The 20,094-nt window shown below is 54.5% G+C and overlaps 1 protein-coding gene across 1 annotated transcript in view; it reads left to right on the plus strand.

Moving 5' to 3' along the window:
* The window catches only part of SLC4A3 (solute carrier family 4 member 3), a 706,827-nt gene that overhangs the window by 297,139 nt on the left and 389,594 nt on the right, over positions 1-20,094 (plus strand). The window lies entirely within an intron of this gene.

A 20,094-nucleotide genomic window follows, 5' to 3' on the forward strand; every position in this document is an offset into this window, starting at 1 on the left:
GAGGCTGACCGCTTCTCCGCTTTGTATGAGAGACTCCAGGCGTGCCCTGTTGGTGTGAGAGATGCACTTCTGCTAGGACTATTTGAGAGACTCACTGCTCTCCATGACTGTTTGAGAGAGACTCACTGTTCTACGCGTCTGTGTGAGAGAGACTCACTGATCTACGCGTCTGTGTGAGAGACTTACACCTCTCAGTGTGAGAGGCTCACTGCTTTACGTATCTGTGTGAGAGGCTCACTGCTTTATGTGTCTGTGTGAGAGACTCACTGCTTCAGTATCTGTGTGAGAGGCTCACTGCTTTACATGTCTGTGTGAGAGGCTCACTGCTTTACGTGTCTGTGTAAGAGACTCACTGCTTTAGTGTCTGTGTGAGAGGCTCACTGCTTTACGTGTCTGTGTAAGAGACTCACTGCTTTAGTGTCTGTGTGAGAGGCTCACTGCTTTACGTGTCTGTGTGAGAGACTCACTGCTCTCCGTGTCTGCGTGAGAGACTCACTGCGTTACGTGTCTGCGTGAGAGACTCACTACTCTCCGTGTCTGCGTGAGAGACTCACTGCTCTCTGTGTCTGCGTGAGAGACTCGCTGCTCTCCGTGTCTGCGTGAGAGACTCGCTGCTCTCCGTGTCTGCGTGAGAGACTCACTGCTCTCCGTGTCTGTGTGAGAGACTCACTGCTCTCCATGACTGTTTGAGAGAGACTCACTGTTCTACGCGTCTGTGTGAGAGAGACTCACTGTTCTACGCGTCTGTGTGAGAGACTTACACCTCTCAGTGTGAGAGGCTCACTCCTTTACGTATCTGTGTGAGAGGCTCACTGCTTTACGGGTCTGTGTGAGAGACTCACTGCTTCAGTATCTGTGTGAGAGGCTCACTGCTTTACATGTCTGTGTGAGAGGCTCACTGCTTTACGTGTCTGTGTAAGAGACTCACTGCTTTAGTGTCTGTGTGAGAGGCTCACTGCTTTACGTGTCTGTGTGAGAGGCTCACTGCTTTACGTGTCTGTGTAAGAGACTCACTGCTTTACATGTCAGTGTGAGAGACTCACTGCTCTCCATGACTATGTGAGAGAGACTCACTGCTTTACGTGTCTGTGTGAGAGACTTACACCTCTCTGTGTGAGAGGCTCACTGCTTTACGTGTCTGTGTAAGAGACTCACTGCTTTACGTGTCAGTGTGAGAGACTCACTGCTCTCTGTGTCTGTGTGAGAGACTCACTGCCCTCCGTGTTTGTGTGAGTGACTCACTGCTCTCCGTGTCTGTGTGAGCGACTCACTGCCCTCCGTGTCTGTGTGAGAGAGACTCACTGCTCTCCATGACTGTGTGAGAGACTCACTGCTCTCCGTGTCTGTGTGAGAGACTCACTGCTCTCTGTGTCTGTGTGCGAGACTCACTGCTCTCCGTGTCTGTGTGAGAGACTCACTGCTCTGCGTATCTGTGTGAGAGACTCACTGCTCTCCGTGTCTGTGTGAGAGACTCACTGCTCTCCGTGTCTGTGTGAGAGACTCACTGCTCTCTGTGTCTGTGTGAGAGACTCGCTGCTCTCTGTGTCTGTGTGAAAGACTCTCTGCTCTACGTGTCTGTGTGAGAGAGACTCACTGCTCTCCATGACTGTGTGAGAGACTCACTGCTCTCCGTGTCTGTGTGAGAGACTCACTGCTCTCCATGTCTGTGTGAGAGACTCACTGCTCTCCATGTCTGTGAGAGAGACTCACTGCTCTCCGTGTCTGTGTGAGAGACTCACTGCTCTCCGTGTCTGTGAGAGAAACTCACTGCTCTCCGTGTCTGTGAGAGAAACTCACTGCTCTCCGTGCCTGTGTGAGAGACTCACTGCTCTCCGTGCCTGTGTGAGAGACTCACTGCTCTCCGTGTCTGTGTGAGAGACTCATGGCTCTCCGTGTCTGCGTGTGAGACTCGCTGCTCTCCGTGTCTGCGTGAGAGACTCGCTGCTCTCCGTGTCTGTGTGAGAGACTCACTGCTCTCCGTGTCTCTGTGAGAGACTCACTGCTCTCCGTGTCTCTGTGAGAGACTCACTGCTCTCCGTGTCTGCGTGAGAGACTCACTGCTCTCCGTGTCTATGTGAGAGACTCACTGCTCTCCTTTCTGCGTGAGAGACTCACTGCGTTACGTGTCTGCGTGAGAGACTCACTACTCTCCGTGTCTGCGTGAGAGACTCACTGCTCTCTGTGTCTACGTGAGAGACTCGCTGCTCTCCGTGTCTGCGTGAGAGACTCGCTGCTCTCCGTGTCTGCGTTAGAGACTCACTGCTCTCCGTGCCTGTGTGAGAGACTCACTGCTCTCCGTGTCTGTGTGAGAGACTCACTGCTCTCTGTGTCTGTGTGAGAGACTCACTGCTCTGTCTGTCTTTGTGAGAGACTCTCTGCTCTATGTGTCTGTATGAGAGACTCACTGCTCTCCGTGTCTGTGTGAGAGACTCACTGCTCTCTGTGTCTGTGTGAGAGACTCACTGATCTCCGTGCCTGCGTGAGAGACTCACTGCTCTCCGTTGTAGGAGGCTGGAGTGGCTTGTAGTGAGTACCAAGGGGTACTTACACCTTGCACCAGGCCCAGTTATCCCTTATTAGTGTATAGGGTGTCTAGCAGCATAGGCTGATAGATAATGGTAGCTTAGCAGAGCAGCTTAGGCTGAACTAGGAGACGAGTGAAGCTCCTACAGTACCACTAGTGTCATATGCACAATATCATAAGAAGACACAATACACCGATATACTAAAAATAAAGGTACTTTATTTTTATGACAATATGCCAAAGTATCTCAGAGTGTACCCTCAGTGAGAGGATAGGAAATATACACAAGATATATGTACACAATACCAAAAATATGCAGTATAGTCTTAGAAAACAGTGCAAACAATGTATAGTTACAATAGGATGCAATGGGGACACATAGGGATAGGGGCAAAACAAACCATATACTCCAAAAGTGGAATGCGAACCACGAATGGACCCCAAACCTATGTGACCTTGTAGAGGGTCGCTGGGACTGTAAGGAAACAGTTAGGGTTAGAAAAATAGCCCACCCCAAGACCCTGAAAAGTGAGTGCAAAGTGCACTAAAGTTCCCCAAAGAGCACAGAAGTCGTGATAGGGGAATTCTGCAGGAAAGACACAAATCAGCAATGCAACAACGATGGATTTCCAAACGAGGGTACCTGTGGAACAAGGGGACCAAGTCCAAAAGTCACAAGGAAGTCGGAGATGGGCAGATGCCCAGGAAATGCCATCTGTGGATGCAAAGAAGCTGCTTCTGGACAGTAGAAGCTGAAGATTCTGTGGGAACGACAAGGGCTAGAGAAATTTACCCTTTGGAGGATGGATGCCCCACGCTGTGGAGAGTCATGCAAAAGTGTTTTCCTGAAGAAAGACCGCAAACAAGCCTTGCTAGCTGCAAGTCGTGCAGTTAGGGTTTTTGGATGCTGCTGTGGACCAGGTGCGACCAGGATGTCGCCAATTGCGTCAGGGGACAGAGGCGGCGCCCAGCAAGACAAGGAGCCCTCTCAGAAGCAGGCAGCACCCGCAGAAGTGCCGGAACAGGCACTACAAAGAGGAGTGAAACGGTGCTCACCCGAAGTTGCACAAAGGAGTCACACGTCGCCGGAGGACAACTTAGAAAATCGTACAATGCAGGTTAGAGTGCCGTGGACCCAGGCTTGGCTGTGCATGAAGGATTTCCGCCGGAAGTTCACAGAGGCCGGAGTAGCTGCAAAAGTCACGGTTCCCAGCAATGCAGTCTGGCGTGGGGAGGCAAGGACTTACCTCCATCAAACTTGGACTGAAGAGTCACTGGACTGTGGGAGTCACTTGGACAGAGTTGCTGGATTCAAGGGACCTCGCTCGTCATGCTGAGAGGAGACCCAGGGTACCAGTGATGCAGTTCTTTGGTGCCTGTGGTTGCAAGGGGACGATTCCGTCGGCCCACGGGAGATTTCTTCAGAGCTTCTAGTGCAGAGAGGAGGCAGACTACCCCCACAGCATGCACCACCAGGAAAGCAGTCGAGAAGGCGGCAGGATCAGCGTTACAGAGTTGCAGTAGTCGTCTTCGCTACTTTGTTGCAGTTTTGCAGGCTTCCAGCGCGGTCAGCAGTCGATTCCTTGGCAGAAGGTGAAGAGAGAGATGCAGAGGAACTCTGATGAGCTCTTGCATTCGTTATCTAAGGAATTCCCAAAGACAGAGACCCTAAATAGCCAGAAAAGAGGGTTTGGCTACTTAGGAGAGAAGATAGATTAGCAACACCTGAAGGAGCCAATCAGAAGGAGTCTCTGACGTCACCTGCTGGCCCTGGCCACTCAGAGCAGTCCAGTGTGCCAGCAGCACCTCTGTTTCCAAGATGGCAGAGGTCTGGAGCACACTGGAGGAGCTCTGGGCACCTCCCAGGGGAGGTGCAGGTCAGGGGAGTGGTCACTCCCCTTTCCTTTGTCCAGTTTCGCGCCAGAGCAGGGCTGAGGGGTCCCTGAACCGGTGTAGACTGGCTTATGCAGAAATGGGCACCATCTGTGCCCATGAAAGCATTTCCAGAGGCTGGGGGAGGCTACTCCTCCCCAGCCCTAACACCATTTTCCAAAGGGAGAGGGTGTAACACCCTCTCTCTGAGGAAGTCCTTTGTTCTGCCTTCCTGGGCCAAGCCTGGCTGGACCCCAGGAGGGCAGAAACCTGTCTGAGGGGTTGGCAGCAGCAGCAGCTGCAGTGAAACCCCGGGAAAGGCAGTTTGGCAGTACCAGGGTCTGTGCTACAGAACCGTGGGATCATGGGATTGTGCCAACAATGCCAGGATGGCATAGAGGGGGCAATTCCATGATCTTAGACATGTTACATGGCCATATTCGGAGTTACCATTGTGAAGCTACACATAGGTAGTGACCTATATGTAGTGCACATGTGTAATGGTGTCCCCGCACTCACAAAGTCTGGGGAATTGGCCCTGAACCATGTGGGGGCACCTTGGCTAGTGCCAGGGTGCCCACACACTAAGTAACTTAGCACCCAACCTTTACCAGGTAAAGGTTAGACATATAGGTGACTTATAAGTTACTTAAGTGCAGTGGTAAATGGCTGTGAAATAACGTGGACGTTATTTCACTCAGGCTGCAGTGGCAGGCCTGTGTAAGAATTGTCAGAGCTCCCTATGGGTGGCAAAAGAAATGCTGCAGCCCACAGGGATCTCCTGGAACCCCAATACCCTGGGTACCTCAGTACCATATACTAGGGAATTATAAGGGTGTTCCAGTATGCCAATGTAAATTGTTAAAATTGGTCACTAGCCTGTTAGTGACAATTTGGAAAGAGAGAGCATAACCACTGAGGTTCTGGTTAGCAGCGCCTCAGTGAGACAGTTAGGCATCACACAGGGAACACATACCTATAGGTCACAAACTTATGAGCACTGGGGTCCTGACTAGCAGGGTCCCAGTGACACATAACAAACATACTGAAAACATAGGGTTTTCACTATGAGCACTGGGCCCTGGCTAGCAGGATCCCAGTGAGACAGTGAAAACACCCTGACATACACTCACAAACAGGCCAAAAGTGGGGGTAACAAGGCTAGAAAGAGGCTACTTTCTCACATCCGTGTCTGTGTGAGAGACTCACTGCTCTCCGTGTCTGTGTGAGAGACTTACTGCTCTATGTGTCTGTGTGAGAGACTCACTGCTCTCCGTGCCTGTGTGAGAGACTCACTGCTCTCCGTGCCTGTGTGAGAAACCCACTGCTCTCTGTGTCTGTGTGAGAGACTCACTGCTCTCTGTGTCTGTGTGAGAGACTCACTGCTCTCCGAGTCTCTGTGAGAGACTCACTGCTCTCCGTGTCTCTGTGAGAGACTCACTGCTCTCCGTGTCTGCGTGAGAGACTCACTGCTCTCCGTGTCTGTGTGAGAGACTCACTGTGTTACGTGTCTGTGTGAGAGACTCACTACTCTCCGTGTCTGCGTGAGAGACTCACTGCTCTCCGTGTCTGCGTGAGAGGCTCGCTGCTCTCCGTGTCTGCGTGAGAGACTCACTACTCTCCGTGCCTGTGTGAGAGACTCACTGCTCTCCGTGCCTGTGTGAGAGACTCACTGCACTCCGTGTCTGTGTGAGAGACTCACAGCTCTCTGTGTCTGTGTGAGAGACTCACTGCTCTCCGTGCCTGTGTGAGAGTCTCACTGCTCTCCGTGTCTGTGTGAGAGACTCACTGCTCTCCGTGTCTGTGTGAGAGACTCACTGCTCTATGTGTCTGTGTGAGAGACTCACTGCTCTATGTGTCTGTGTGAGAGACTCACTGCTCTATGTGTCTGTGTGAGAGACTCACTGCTCTCCGTGTCTGTGTGAGAGACTCACTTCTCTCTGTGTCTGTGAGAGAGACTCACTGCTCTCCGTGTCTGTGTGAGAGACTCGCTGCTCTCCGTGTCTGTGAGAGAGACTCCCTGCTCTCCGTGTCTGTGTGAGAGACTAACTGCTCTCTGTGTGAGACTCACTGCTCTCCTGGTCTGCGTGAGAGACTCACTGCTCTCTGTGTCTGCATGAGAGACTCACTGCTCTCTGTGTCTGCGTGAGAGACTCACTGCTCTCCGTGTCTCTGTGAGAGACTCACTGCTGTCCGTGTCTGTGTGAGAGACTCACTGCTCTCCGTGTCTGCGTGAGAGACCCACTGCTCTCCGTGTCTGTGTGAGAGACTCCCTGCTCTCCGTGTCTGCGTGAGAGACTCCCTGCTCTCTGTGTCTGTGTGAGAGACTCACTGCTCTCCGTGTCTCTGGGAGAGACTCACTGCTCTCCGTGTCTGTGTGAGAGACTCCCTGCTCTCCGTGTCTGCGTGAGAGACTCCCTGCTCTCTGTGTCTGTGTGAGAGACTCACTGCTCTCCGTGTCTCTGGGAGAGACTCACTGCTCTCCGTGTCTGTCTGAGAGACTCACTGCTCTCCGTGTCTGTGTGAGAGACTCACTGCTTTCCGTGTCTGTGAGAGAGACTCACTGCTCTCCGTGTCTGTGTATGAGAGACTCACTGCTCTCCGTGTCTGTGTGAGAGACTCACTGCTCTCCGTGTCTCTGTGAGAGACTCACTGCTTCACGTGTCTGTGTGAGAGACTCACTGCTCTCCGTGTCTGTGTGAGAGACTCGCTGCTCTCCGTGTCTGTGTGAGATCACTGCTCTCCGTGTCTGTGTGAGAGACTCGCTGCTCTCCGTGTCTGTGTGAGAGACTCGCTGCTCTCCGTGTCTGCGTGAGAGACTCTCTGCTCTCCGTGTCTGTGTGAGAGACTCGCTGCTCTCCGTGCTGCTCTACGTGTCTGCGTGAGAGATTCGCTGCTCTCCGTGTCTGCGTGAGAGACTCACTGCTCTCCGTGTCTGCGTGAGAGACTCACTGCTCTCTGTGTCTGCGTGAGACTCACTGCTCTCCGTGTCTGCGTGAGAGACTCACTGCTCTCCGTGTCTGCGTGAGAGACTCACTGCTTTCCATGTCTGTGAGAGAGACTCACTGCTCTCCGTGTCTGTGTATGAGAGACTCACTGCTCTCCGTGTCTGTGTGAGAGACTCACTGCTCTCCGTGTCTGTGTGAGAGACTCACTGCTCTCTGTGTGAGACTCACTGCTCTCCGTGTCTGCGTGAAAGACTCACTGCTCTCTGTGTCTGTGTATGAGAGACTCACTGCTCTCCGTGTCTGTGTGAGAGACTCACTGCTCTCCGTGTCTCTGTGAGAGACTCACTGCTTCACATGTCTGTGTGAGAGACTCACTGCTCTCCGTGTCTGTGTGAGAGACTCGCTGCTATCCGTGTCTGCATGAGAGACTTGCTGCTCTCCGTGTCTGCGTGAGAGACTCGCAGCTCTCTGTGTCTGTGTGAGAGACTCACTGCTCTCCGTGTCTGCGTGAGAGACTCACTGCTCTCTGTGTCTGTGTGAGACTCACTGCTCTTCGGGTCTGCGCGAGAGACTCACTGCTCTCCGTGTCTGCGTGAGAGACTCCCTGCTCTCCGTGTCTACGTGAGAGACTCACTGCTCTCTGTGTCTGCGTGAGACTCACTGCTCTCTGTGTCTGCGTGAGAGACTCACTGCTCTCCGTGTCTGCGTGAGAGACTCACTGCTCTCTGTGTCTGTGTGAGAGACTCACTGCTCTCCGTGTCTCTGTGAGAGACTCACTGCTCTCCGTGTCTGCGTGAGAGACTCACTGCTTCACTTGTCTGTGTGAGAGACTCGCTGCTCTCTGTGTCTGTGTGAGAGACTCACTCCTTTCCGTGTCTGTGAGAGAGACTCACTGCTCTCCGTGTCTGTGTATGAGAGACTCACTGCTATCCGTGTCTGTGTGAGAGACACACTGCTCTCCGTGTCTGTGTGAGAGACTCACTGCCCTCTGTGTGAGACTCACTGCGCTCCGTGTCTGCGTGAGAGACTCACTGCTCTCCGTGTCTGCGTGAGAGACTCACTGCTCTCTGTGTCTGCGTGAGAGACTCATTGCTCTCTGTGTGTCTGTGAGACACTCACTGCTCTCCGTGTCTGTGTGAGAGACTCACTGCTCTCCGTGTCTGCGTGAGAGACTCCCTGGTCTCCGTGTCTGCGTGAGACACTCCCTGCCCTCTGTGTCTGTGTGAGAGACTCACTGCTCTCCGTGTCTCTGTGAGAGACTCACTGCTCTCCGTGTCTGTCTGAGAGACTCACTTCTCTCCGTGTCTCTGTGAGAGACTCACTGCTCTCCGTGTCTGCGTGAGAGACTCACTGCTTCACTTGTCTGTGTGAGAGACTCACTGCTCTCTGTGTCTGTGTGAGAGACTCACTGCTTTCCGTGTCTGTGAGAGAGACTCACTGCTCTCCGTGTCTGTGTATGAGAGACTCACTGCTCTCCGTGTCTGTGTGAGAGACTCACTGCTCTCCGTGTCACTGTGAGAGACTCGCTGCTCTCCGTGTCTGCGTGAGAGACTCGCTGCTATCCGTGTCTGCGTGAGAGACTCGCTGCACTCCGTGTCTGTGTGAGAGACTCACTGCTCTTCGTGCTCCTCTCCGTGTCTGCGTGAGAGACTCGCTGCTCTCCGTGTCTGTGTGAGAGACTTACTGCTCTTCGTGTCTGCGTGAGAGACTCACTGCTCTCCGTGTCTGCGTGAGAGACTCGCTGCTCTCCGTGTCTGCGTGAGAGACTTACTGCTCTTCGTGTTTGCGTGAGAGACTCACTGCTCTCCGTGTCTGCGTGAGAGACTCGCTGCTCTCCGTGTCTGTGTGAGAGACTCACTGCTCTCCGTGCTCCTCTCCGTGTCTGCGTGAGAGACTCGCTGCTCTCCGTGTCTGCGTGAGAGACTCAATGCTCTCTGTGTCTGTGTGAGACTCACTGCTCTCCGTATCTGCGTGAGAGACTCACTTCTCACCGTGTCTGCGTGAGAGACTCGCTGCTCTCCGTGTCTGCGTGAGAGACTCACTGCTTCACTTGTCTGTGTGAGAGACTCGCTGCTCTCTGTGTCTGTGTGAGAGACTCACTCCTTTCCGTGTCTGTGAGAGAGACTCACTGCTCTCCGTGTCTGTGTATGAGAGACTCACTGCTATCCGTGTCTGTGTGAGAGACACACTGCTCTCCGTGTCTGTGTGAGAGACTCACTGCCCTCTGTGTGAGACTCACTGCGCTCCGTGTCTGCGTGAGAGACTCACTGCTCTCCGTGTCTGCGTGAGAGACTCACTGCTCTCTGTGTCTGCGTGAGAGACTCATTGCTCTCTGTGTGTCTGTGAGACACTCACTGCTCTCCGTGTCTGTGTGAGAGACTCACTGCTCTCCGTGTCTGCGTGAGAGACTCCCTGGTCTCCGTGTCTGCGTGAGACACTCCCTGCCCTCTGTGTCTGTGTGAGAGACTCACTGCTCTCCGTGTCTCTGTGAGAGACTCACTGCTCTCCGTGTCTGTCTGAGAGACTCACTTCTCTCCGTGTCTCTGTGAGAGACTCACTGCTCTCCGTGTCTGCGTGAGAGACTCACTGCTTCACTTGTCTGTGTGAGAGACTCACTGCTCTCTGTGTCTGTGTGAGAGACTCACTGCTTTCCGTGTCTGTGAGAGAGACTCACTGCTCTCCGTGTCTGTGTATGAGAGACTCACTGCTCTCCGTGTCTGTGTGAGAGACTCACTGCTCTCCGTGTCACTGTGAGAGACTCGCTGCTCTCCGTGTCTGCGTGAGAGACTCGCTGCTATCCGTGTCTGCGTGAGAGACTCGCTGCACTCCGTGTCTGTGTGAGAGACTCACTGCTCTTCGTGCTCCTCTCCGTGTCTGCGTGAGAGACTCGCTGCTCTCCGTGTCTGTGTGAGAGACTTACTGCTCTCCGTGTCTGCGTGAGAGACTCGCTGCTCTCCGTGTCTGCGTGAGAGACTTGCTGCTCTTCGTGTTTGCGTGAGAGACTCACTGCTCTCCCTGTCTGCGTGAGAGACTCACTTCTCACCGTGTCTGCGTGAGAGACTCGCTCGCTGCTCTCCGTGTCTGTGTGAGAGACTCACTGCTCTCCGTGCTCCTCTCCGTGTCTGCGTGAGAGACTCGCTGCTCTCCGTGTCTGCGTGAGAGACTCAATGCTCTCTGTGTCTGTGTGAGACTCACTGCTCTCCGTATCTGCGTGAGAGACTCACTTCTCACCGTGTCTGCGTGAGAGACTCGCTGCTCTCCGTGTCTGCGTGAGAGACTCACTGCTCTCCGTGTCTGCGTGAGAGACTCACTGCTCTCCGTGTCTGCGTGAGAGACTCACTGCTCTCCGTGTCTGCGTGAGAGACTCACTGCTCTCCGTGTCAGCGTGAGAGACTCCCTGCTCTCCGTGTCTGTGTGAGAGACTCACTGCTCTCTCCGTGTCTGCGTGAGAGACTCACTGCTCTCCGTGTCTGCCTGAGAGACTCACTGCTTCACTTGTCTGTGTGAGAGACTCACTGCTCTCTGTGTCTGTGTGAGAGACTCACTGCTCTCCGTGTCTGTGTGAGAGACTCACTGCTCTATGTGTCTGTGTGAGAGACTCACTGCTCTATGTGTCTGTGTGAGAGACTCACTGCTCTATGTGTCTGTGTGAGAGACTCACTGCTCTCCGTGTCTGTGTGAGAGACTCACTTCTCTCTGTGTCTGTGAGAGAGACTCACTGCTCTCCGTGTCTGTGTGAGAGACTCGCTGCTCTCCGTGTCTGTGAGAGAGACTCCCTGCTCTCCGTGTCTGTGTGAGAGACTAACTGCTCTCTGTGTGAGACTCACTGCTCTCCTGGTCTGCGTGAGAGACTCACTGCTCTCTGTGTCTGCATGAGAGACTCACTGCTCTCTGTGTCTGCGTGAGAGACTCACTGCTCTCCGTGTCTCTGTGAGAGACTCACTGCTGTCCGTGTCTGTGTGAGAGACTCACTGCTCTCCGTGTCTGCGTGAGAGACCCACTGCTCTCCGTGTCTGTGTGAGAGACTCCCTGCTCTCCGTGTCTGCGTGAGAGACTCCCTGCTCTCTGTGTCTGTGTGAGAGACTCACTGCTCTCCGTGTCTCTGGGAGAGACTCACTGCTCTCCGTGTCTGTGTGAGAGACTCCCTGCTCTCCGTGTCTGCGTGAGAGACTCCCTGCTCTCTGTGTCTGTGTGAGAGACTCACTGCTCTCCGTGTCTCTGGGAGAGACTCACTGCTCTCCGTGTCTGTCTGAGAGACTCACTGCTCTCCGTGTCTGTGTGAGAGACTCACTGCTTTCCGTGTCTGTGAGAGAGACTCACTGCTCTCCGTGTCTGTGTATGAGAGACTCACTGCTCTCCGTGTCTGTGTGAGAGACTCACTGCTCTCCGTGTCTCTGTGAGAGACTCACTGCTTCACGTGTCTGTGTGAGAGACTCACTGCTCTCCGTGTCTGTGTGAGAGACTCGCTGCTCTCCGTGTCTGTGTGAGATCACTGCTCTCCGTGTCTGTGTGAGAGACTCGCTGCTCTCCGTGTCTGTGTGAGAGACTCGCTGCTCTCCGTGTCTGCGTGAGAGACTCTCTGCTCTCCGTGTCTGTGTGAGAGACTCGCTGCTCTCCGTGCTGCTCTACGTGTCTGCGTGAGAGATTCGCTGCTCTCCGTGTCTGCGTGAGAGACTCACTGCTCTCCGTGTCTGCGTGAGAGACTCACTGCTCTCTGTGTCTGCGTGAGACTCACTGCTCTCCGTGTCTGCGTGAGAGACTCACTGCTCTCCGTGTCTGCGTGAGAGACTCACTGCTTTCCATGTCTGTGAGAGAGACTCACTGCTCTCCGTGTCTGTGTATGAGAGACTCACTGCTCTCCGTGTCTGTGTGAGAGACTCACTGCTCTCCGTGTCTGTGTGAGAGACTCACTGCTCTCTGTGTGAGACTCACTGCTCTCCGTGTCTGCGTGAAAGACTCACTGCTCTCTGTGTCTGTGTATGAGAGACTCACTGCTCTCCGTGTCTGTGTGAGAGACTCACTGCTCTCCGTGTCTCTGTGAGAGACTCACTGCTTCACATGTCTGTGTGAGAGACTCACTGCTCTCCGTGTCTGTGTGAGAGACTCGCTGCTATCCGTGTCTGCATGAGAGACTTGCTGCTCTCCGTGTCTGCGTGAGAGACTCGCAGCTCTCTGTGTCTGTGTGAGAGACTCACTGCTCTCCGTGTCTGCGTGAGAGACTCACTGCTCTCTGTGTCTGTGTGAGACTCACTGCTCTTCGGGTCTGCGCGAGAGACTCACTGCTCTCCGTGTCTGCGTGAGAGACTCCCTGCTCTCCGTGTCTACGTGAGAGACTCACTGCTCTCTGTGTCTGCGTGAGACTCACTGCTCTCTGTGTCTGCGTGAGAGACTCACTGCTCTCCGTGTCTGCGTGAGAGACTCACTGCTCTCTGTGTCTGTGTGAGAGACTCACTGCTCTCCGTGTCTCTGTGAGAGACTCACTGCTCTCCGTGTCTGCGTGAGAGACTCACTGCTTCACTTGTCTGTGTGAGAGACTCGCTGCTCTCTGTGTCTGTGTGAGAGACTCACTCCTTTCCGTGTCTGTGAGAGAGACTCACTGCTCTCCGTGTCTGTGTATGAGAGACTCACTGCTATCCGTGTCTGTGTGAGAGACACACTGCTCTCTTTGTCTGTGTGAGAGACTCACTGCCCTCTGTGTGAGACTCACTGCGCTCCGTGTCTGCGTGAGAGACTCACTGCTCTCCGTGTCTGCGTGAGAGACTCACTGCTCTCTGTGTCTGCGTGAGAGACTCATTGCTCTCTGTGTGTCTGTGAGACACTCACTGCTCTCCGTGTCTGTGTGAGAGACTCACTGCTCTCCGTGTCTGCGTGAGAGACTCCCTGGTCTCCGTGTCTGCGTGAGACACTCCCTGCCCTCTGTGTCTGTGTGAGAGACTCACTGCTCTCCGTGTCTCTGTGAGAGACTCACTGCTCTCCGTGTCTGTCTGAGAGACTCACTTCTCTCCGTGTCTCTGTGAGAGACTCACTGCTCTCCGTGTCTGCGTGAGAGACTCACTGCTTCACTTGTCTGTGTGAGAGACTCACTGCTCTCTGTGTCTGTGTGAGAGACTCACTGCTTTCCGTGTCTGTGAGAGAGACTCACTGCTCTCCGTGTCTGTGTATGAGAGACTCACTGCTCTCCGTGTCTGTGTGAGAGACTCACTGCTCTCCGTGTCACTGTGAGAGACTCGCTGCTCTCCGTGTCTGCGTGAGAGACTCGCTGCTATCCGTGTCTGCGTGAGAGACTCGCTGCACTCCGTGTCTGTGTGAGAGACTCACTGCTCTTCGTGCTCCTCTCCGTGTCTGCGTGAGAGACTCGCTGCTCTCCGTGTCTGTGTGAGAGACTTACTGCTCTTCGTGTCTGCGTGAGAGACTCACTGCTCTCCGTGTCTGCGTGAGAGACTCGCTGCTCTCCGTGTCTGCGTGAGAGACTTACTGCTCTTCGTGTTTGCGTGAGAGACTCACTGCTCTCCGTGTCTGCGTGAGAGACTCGCTGCTCTCCGTGTCTGTGTGAGAGACTCACTGCTCTCCGTGCTCCTATCCGTGTCTGCGTGAGAGACTCGCTGCTCTCCGTGTCTGCGTGAGAGACTCAATGCTCTCTGTGTCTGTGTGAGACTCACTGCTCTCCGTATCTGCGTGAGAGACTCACTTCTCACCGTGTCTGCGTGAGAGACTCGCTGCTCTCCGTGTCTGCGTGAGAGACTCACTGCTTCACTTGTCTGTGTGAGAGACTCGCTGCTCTCTGTGTCTGTGTGAGAGACTCACTCCTTTCCGTGTCTGTGAGAGAGACTCACTGCTCTCCGTGTCTGTGTATGAGAGACTCACTGCTATCCGTGTCTGTGTGAGAGACACACTGCTCTCCGTGTCTGTGTGAGAGACTCACTGCCCTCTGTGTGAGACTCACTGCGCTCCGTGTCTGCGTGAGAGACTCACTGCTCTCCGTGTCTGCGTGAGAGACTCACTGCTCTCTGTGTCTGCGTGAGAGACTCATTGCTCTCTGTGTGTCTGTGAGACACTCACTGCTCTCCGTGTCTGTGTGAGAGACTCACTGCTCTCCGTGTCTGCGTGAGAGACTCCCTGGTCTCCGTGTCTGCGTGAGACACTCCCTGCCCTCTGTGTCTGTGTGAGAGACTCACTGCTCTCCGTGTCTCTGTGAGAGACTCACTGCTCTCCGTGTCTGTCTGAGAGACTCACTTCTCTCCGTGTCTCTGTGAGAGACTCACTGCTCTCCGTGTCTGCGTGAGAGACTCACTGCTTCACTTGTCTGTGTGAGAGACTCACTGCTCTCTGTGTCTGTGTGAGAGACTCACTGCTTTCCGTGTCTGTGAGAGAGACTCACTGCTCTCCGTGTCTGTGTATGAGAGACTCACTGCTCTCCGTGTCTGTGTGAGAGACTCACTGCTCTCCGTGTCACTGTGAGAGACTCGCTGCTCTCCGTGTCTGCGTGAGAGACTCGCTGCTATCCGTGTCTGCGTGAGAGACTCGCTGCACTCCGTGTCTGTGTGAGAGACTCACTGCTCTTCGTGCTCCTCTCCGTGTCTGCGTGAGAGACTCGCTGCTCTCCGTGTCTGTGTGAGAGACTTACTGCTCTCCGTGTCTGCGTGAGAGACTCGCTGCTCTCCGTGTCTGCGTGAGAGACTTGCTGCTCTTCGTGTTTGCGTGAGAGACTCACTGCTCTCCCTGTCTGCGTGAGAGACTCACTTCTCACCGTGTCTGCGTGAGAGACTCGCTCGCTGCTCTCCGTGTCTGTGTGAGAGACTCACTGCTCTCCGTGCTCCTCTCCGTGTCTGCGTGAGAGACTCGCTGCTCTCCGTGTCTGCGTGAGAGACTCAATGCTCTCTGTGTCTGTGTGAGACTCACTGCTCTCCGTATCTGCGTGAGAGACTCACTTCTCACCGTGTCTGCGTGAGAGACTCGCTGCTCTCCGTGTCTGCGTGAGAGACTCACTGCTCTCCGTGTCTGCGTGAGAGACTCACTGCTCTCCGTGTCTGCGTGAGAGACTCACTGCTCTCCGTGTCTGCGTGAGAGACTCACTGCTCTCCGTGTCAGCGTGAGAGACTCCCTGCTCTCCGTGTCTGTGTGAGAGACTCACTGCTCTCTCCGTGTCTGCGTGAGAGACTCACTGCTCTCCGTGTCTGCCTGAGAGACTCACTGCTTCACTTGTCTGTGTGAGAGACTCACTGCTCTCTGTGTCTGTGTGAGAGACTCACTGCTTTCCGTGTCTGTGAGAGAGACTCACTGCTCTCCGTGTCTGTGTATGAGAGACTCACTGCTTTCCGTGTCTGTGTGAGAGACTCACTGCTCTCCGTGTCACTGTGAGAGACTCGCTGCTCTCCGTGTCTGCGTGAGAGACTCGCTGCTATCCGTGTCTGCGTGAGAGACTCGCTGCACTCCGTGTCTGTGTGAGAGACTCACTGCTCTTCGTGCTCCTCTCCGTGTCTGCGTGAGAGACTCGCTGCTCTCCGTGTCTGCGTGAGAGACTTACTGCTCTTCGTGTCTGCGTGAGAGACTCACTGCTCTCCGTGTCTGCGTGAGAGACTCGCTGCTCTCCGTGTCTGCGTGAGAGACTTACTGCTCTTCGTGTTTGCGTGAGAGACTCACTGCTCTCCGTGTCTGCGTGAGAGACTCGCTGCTCTCCGTGTCTGTGTGAGAGACTCACTGCTCTCCGTGCTCCTCTCCGTGTCTGCGTGAGAGACTCGCTGCTCTCCGTGTCTGCGTGAGAGACTCAATGCTCTCTGTGTCTGTGTGAGACTCACTGCTCTCCGTATCTGCGTGAGAGACTCACTTCTCACTGTGTCTGCGTGAGAGACTCGCTGCTCTCCGTGTCTGTGTGAGAGACTCACTGCTCTCCGTGTCTGCGTGAGAGACTCACTGCTCTCCGTGTCTGCGTGAGAGACTCACTGCTCTCCGTGTCTGCGTGAGAGACTCACTGCTCTCCGTGTCAGCGTGAGAGACTCCCTGCTCTCCGTGTCTGTGTGAGAGACTCACTGCTCTCCGTGTCTGCGTGAGAGACTCACTGCTCTCCGTGTCTGCGTGAGAGACTCACTGCTCTCCGTGTCTGCGTGAGAGACTCACTGCTTCTCTTGTCTGTGTGAGAGACTCACTGCTCTCCGTGTCTGCGTGAGAGACTCACTGCTCTCCGTGTCTGTGTGAGAGACTCACTGCTTTCCGTGTCTGTGTGAGGGACTCTCTGCTCTCCGTGTCTGTGTGAGTGGCTCACTGCTCTTTGTGTCTGTGTGAGAGACTCACTGCTCTCCGTGTCTGCGTGAGAGACTCACTGCTCTCCGTGTCTGCGTGAGAGACTCACTGCTCTCTGTGTCTGCGTGAGACTCACTGCTCTCCGTGTCTGCGTCAGAGACTCACTACTCTCCGTGTCTGCATGAGAGACTCACTGCTTTCCGTGTCTGTGAGAGAGACTCACTGCTCTCCGTGTCTGTGTATGAGACTCACTGCTCTCCGTGTCTGTGTGAGAGACTCACTGCTCTCTGTGTGAGACTCACTGCTCTCCGTGTCTGCGTGAAAGACTCACTGCTCTCTGTGTCTGTGTATGAGAGACTCACTGCTCTCCGTGTCTGTGTGAGAGACTCACTGCTCTCCGTGTCTCTGTGAGAGACTCACTGCTTCACATGTCTGTGTGAGAGACTCACTGCTCTCCGTGTCTGTGTGAGAGACTCGCTGCTATCCGTGTCTGCATGAGAGACTTGCTGCTCTCCGTGTCTGCGTGAGAGACTCGCTGCTCTCTGTGTCTGTGTGAGAGACTCGCTGCTCTCCGTGCTGCAATACGTGTCTGCGTGAGAGATTCGCAGCTCTCCGTGTCTGCATGAGAGATTCACTGCTCTCCGTGTCTGCGTGAGAGACTCACTGCTCTCTGTGTCTGTGTGAGACTCACTGCTCTCCGTGTCTGCGTGAGAGACTCACTGCTCTCCGTGTCTGCGTGAGAGACTCACTGCTCTCCGTGTCTGCGTGAGAGACTCACTGCTCTCTGTGTCTGCGTGAGAGACTCACTGCTCTCTGTGTCTGCGTGAGACTCACTGCTCTCCGTGTCTGCGTGAGAGACTCACTGCTCTCCGTGTCTGCGTGAGAGACTCACTGCTCTCTGTGTCTGTGTGAGAGACTCACTGCTCTCCGTGTCTCTGTGAGAGACTCACTGCTCTCCGTGTCTGCGTGAGAGACTCACTGCTTCACTTGTCTGTGTGAGAGACTCGCTGCTCTCTGTGTCTGTGTGAGAGACTCACTTCTTTCCGTGTCTGTGAGAGAGACTCACTGCTCTCCGTGTCTGTGTATAAGAGACTCACTGTGATCCGTGTCTGTGTGAGAGACACACTGCTCTCCGTGTCTGTGTGAGAGACTCACTGCCCTCTGTGTGAGACTCACTGCGCTCCGTGTCTGCGTGAGAGACTCACTGCTCTCCGTGTCTGCGTGAGAGACTCACTGCTCTCTGTGTCTGCGTGAGAGAATCACTGCTCTATGTGTCTGCGTGAGAGACTCATTGCCCTCCGTGTGTCTGTGAGAGACTCACTGCTCTCCGTGTCTGTGTGAGAGACTCACTGCTCTCCGTGTCTGTGTGAGAGACTCCCTGCTCTCCGTGTCTGCGTGAGAGACTCCCTGCCCTCTGTGTCTGTGTGAGAGACTCACTGCTCTCCGTCTCTGCGTGAGAGACTCACTGCTTCACTTGTCTGTGTGTGAGACTCACTGCTCTCCGTGTCTGTGTGAGAGACTCACTGCTCTCCGTCCCTGCGTGAGAGACTCACTGCTGCACGTGTCTGTGTGAGAGACTCACTGCTCTCCGTGTATGTGTGAGAGACTCACTGCTCTCCGTGTCTGTGTGAGAGACTCGCTGCTCTCTGTGTCTGCATGAGAGACTCGCTGCTCTCTGTGTCTGCTTGAGAGACTCGCTGCTCTCCGTGTCTGTGTGAGAGACTCACTGCTCTCCGTGCTGCTCTCCGTGTCTGCGTGAGAGACTCGCTGCTCTCCGTGTCTGCGTGAGAGACTCACTGCTCTCCGTGTCTGCATGAGAGACTCACTGCTCTCCGTGTCTGCGTGAGAGACTCACTGCTCTCTGTGTCTGCATGAGACTCACTGCTCTCCGTGTCTGCGTGAGAGACTCACTGCTCTCTGTGTCTGCGTGAGAGACTCACTGCTCTCCGTGTCTCTGTGAGAGTCTCACTGCTCTCCGTGTCTGCGTGAGAGACTCACTGCTTCACTTGTCTGTGTGAGAGACTCACTGCTCTCCATGTCTGTGTGAGAGACTCACTGCTTTCCGTTTCTGTGAGAGAGACTCACTGCTCTCCGTGTCTGTGTGAGAGACTCACTGCTCTCTGTGCCTGTGAGAGAGACTCACTGCTCTCAGTGTCTGTGTGAGAGACTCGCTGCTCTCCGTGTCTGTGAGAGAGACTCACTGCTCTCCGTGTCTGTGTGAGAGACTCACTGCTCTCTGTGTGAGACTCACTGCTCTCTGTGTCTGCATGAGAGACTCACTGCTCTCCGTGTCTCTGTGAGAGACTCACTGCTGTCCGTGTCTGTGTGAGAGACTCACTGCTCTCCGTGTCTGCGTGAGAGACCCACTGCTCTCCGTGTCTGTGTGAGAGACTCACTGCTCTCCGTGTCTGCGTGAGAGACTCCCTGCTCTCTGTGTCTGTGTGAGAGACTCACTGCTCTCCGTGTCTCTGGGAGAGACTCACTGCTCTCCGTGTCTGTGTGAGAGACTCCCTGCTTCACATGTCTGTGTGAGAGACTCACTGCTCTCCGTGTCTGCGTGAGAGACTCGCTGCTATCCGTATCTGCATGAGAGACTTGCTGCTCTCCGTGTCTGTGTGAGAGACTCGCTGCTCTCCGTGCTGCTCTACGTGTCTGCGTGAGAGATTCGCAGCTCTCCGTGTCTGCATGAGAGACTCACTGCTCTCCGTGTCTGCGTGAGAGACTCACTGCTCTCTGTGTCTGTGTGAGACTCACTGCTCTCCGTGTCTGCGTGAGAGACTCACTGCTCTCCGTGTCTGCGTGAGAGACTCACTGCTCTCTGTGTCTGTGTGAGAGACTCACTGCTCTCTGTGTCTGCGTGAGACTCACTGCTCTCCGTGTCTGCGTGAGAGACTCACTGCTGTCCGTGTCTGCGTGAGAGACTCACTGCTCTCTGTGTCTGTGTGAGAGACTCACTGCTCTCCGTGTCTCTGTGAGAGACTCACTGCTCTCCGTGTCTGCGTGAGAGACTCACTGCTTCACTTGTCTGTGTGTGAGACTCGCTGCTCTCTGTGTCTGTGTGAGAGACTCACTCCTTTCCGTGTCTGTGAGAGAGACTCACTGCTCTCCGTGTCTGTGTATAAGAGACTCACTGCTATCCGTGTCTGTGTGAGAGACACACTGCTCTCCGTGTCTGTGTGAGAGACTCACTGCCCTCTGTGTGAGACTCACTGCGCTCCGTTTCTGCGTGAGAGACTCACTGCTCTCCGTGTCTGCGTGAGAGACTCACTGCTCTCTGTGTCTGTGTGAGAGAATCACTGCTCTCTGTGTCTGCGTGAGAGATTCATTGCTCTCCGTGTGTCTGTGAGAGACTTACTGCTCTCCGTGTCTGTGTGAGAGACTCACTGCTCTCCGTGTCTGTGTGAGAGACTCCCTGCTCTCCGTGTCTGCGTGAGAGACTCCCTGCCCTCTGTGTCTGTGTGACAGACTCACTGCTCTCCGTGTCTCTGTGAGAGACTCACTGCTCTCCGTGTC

This window comes from Pleurodeles waltl, chromosome 3_2 (genome assembly GCF_031143425.1).
Source record: "Pleurodeles waltl isolate 20211129_DDA chromosome 3_2, aPleWal1.hap1.20221129, whole genome shotgun sequence".
Classification (NCBI taxonomy): domain Eukaryota; kingdom Metazoa; phylum Chordata; class Amphibia; order Caudata; family Salamandridae; genus Pleurodeles; species Pleurodeles waltl.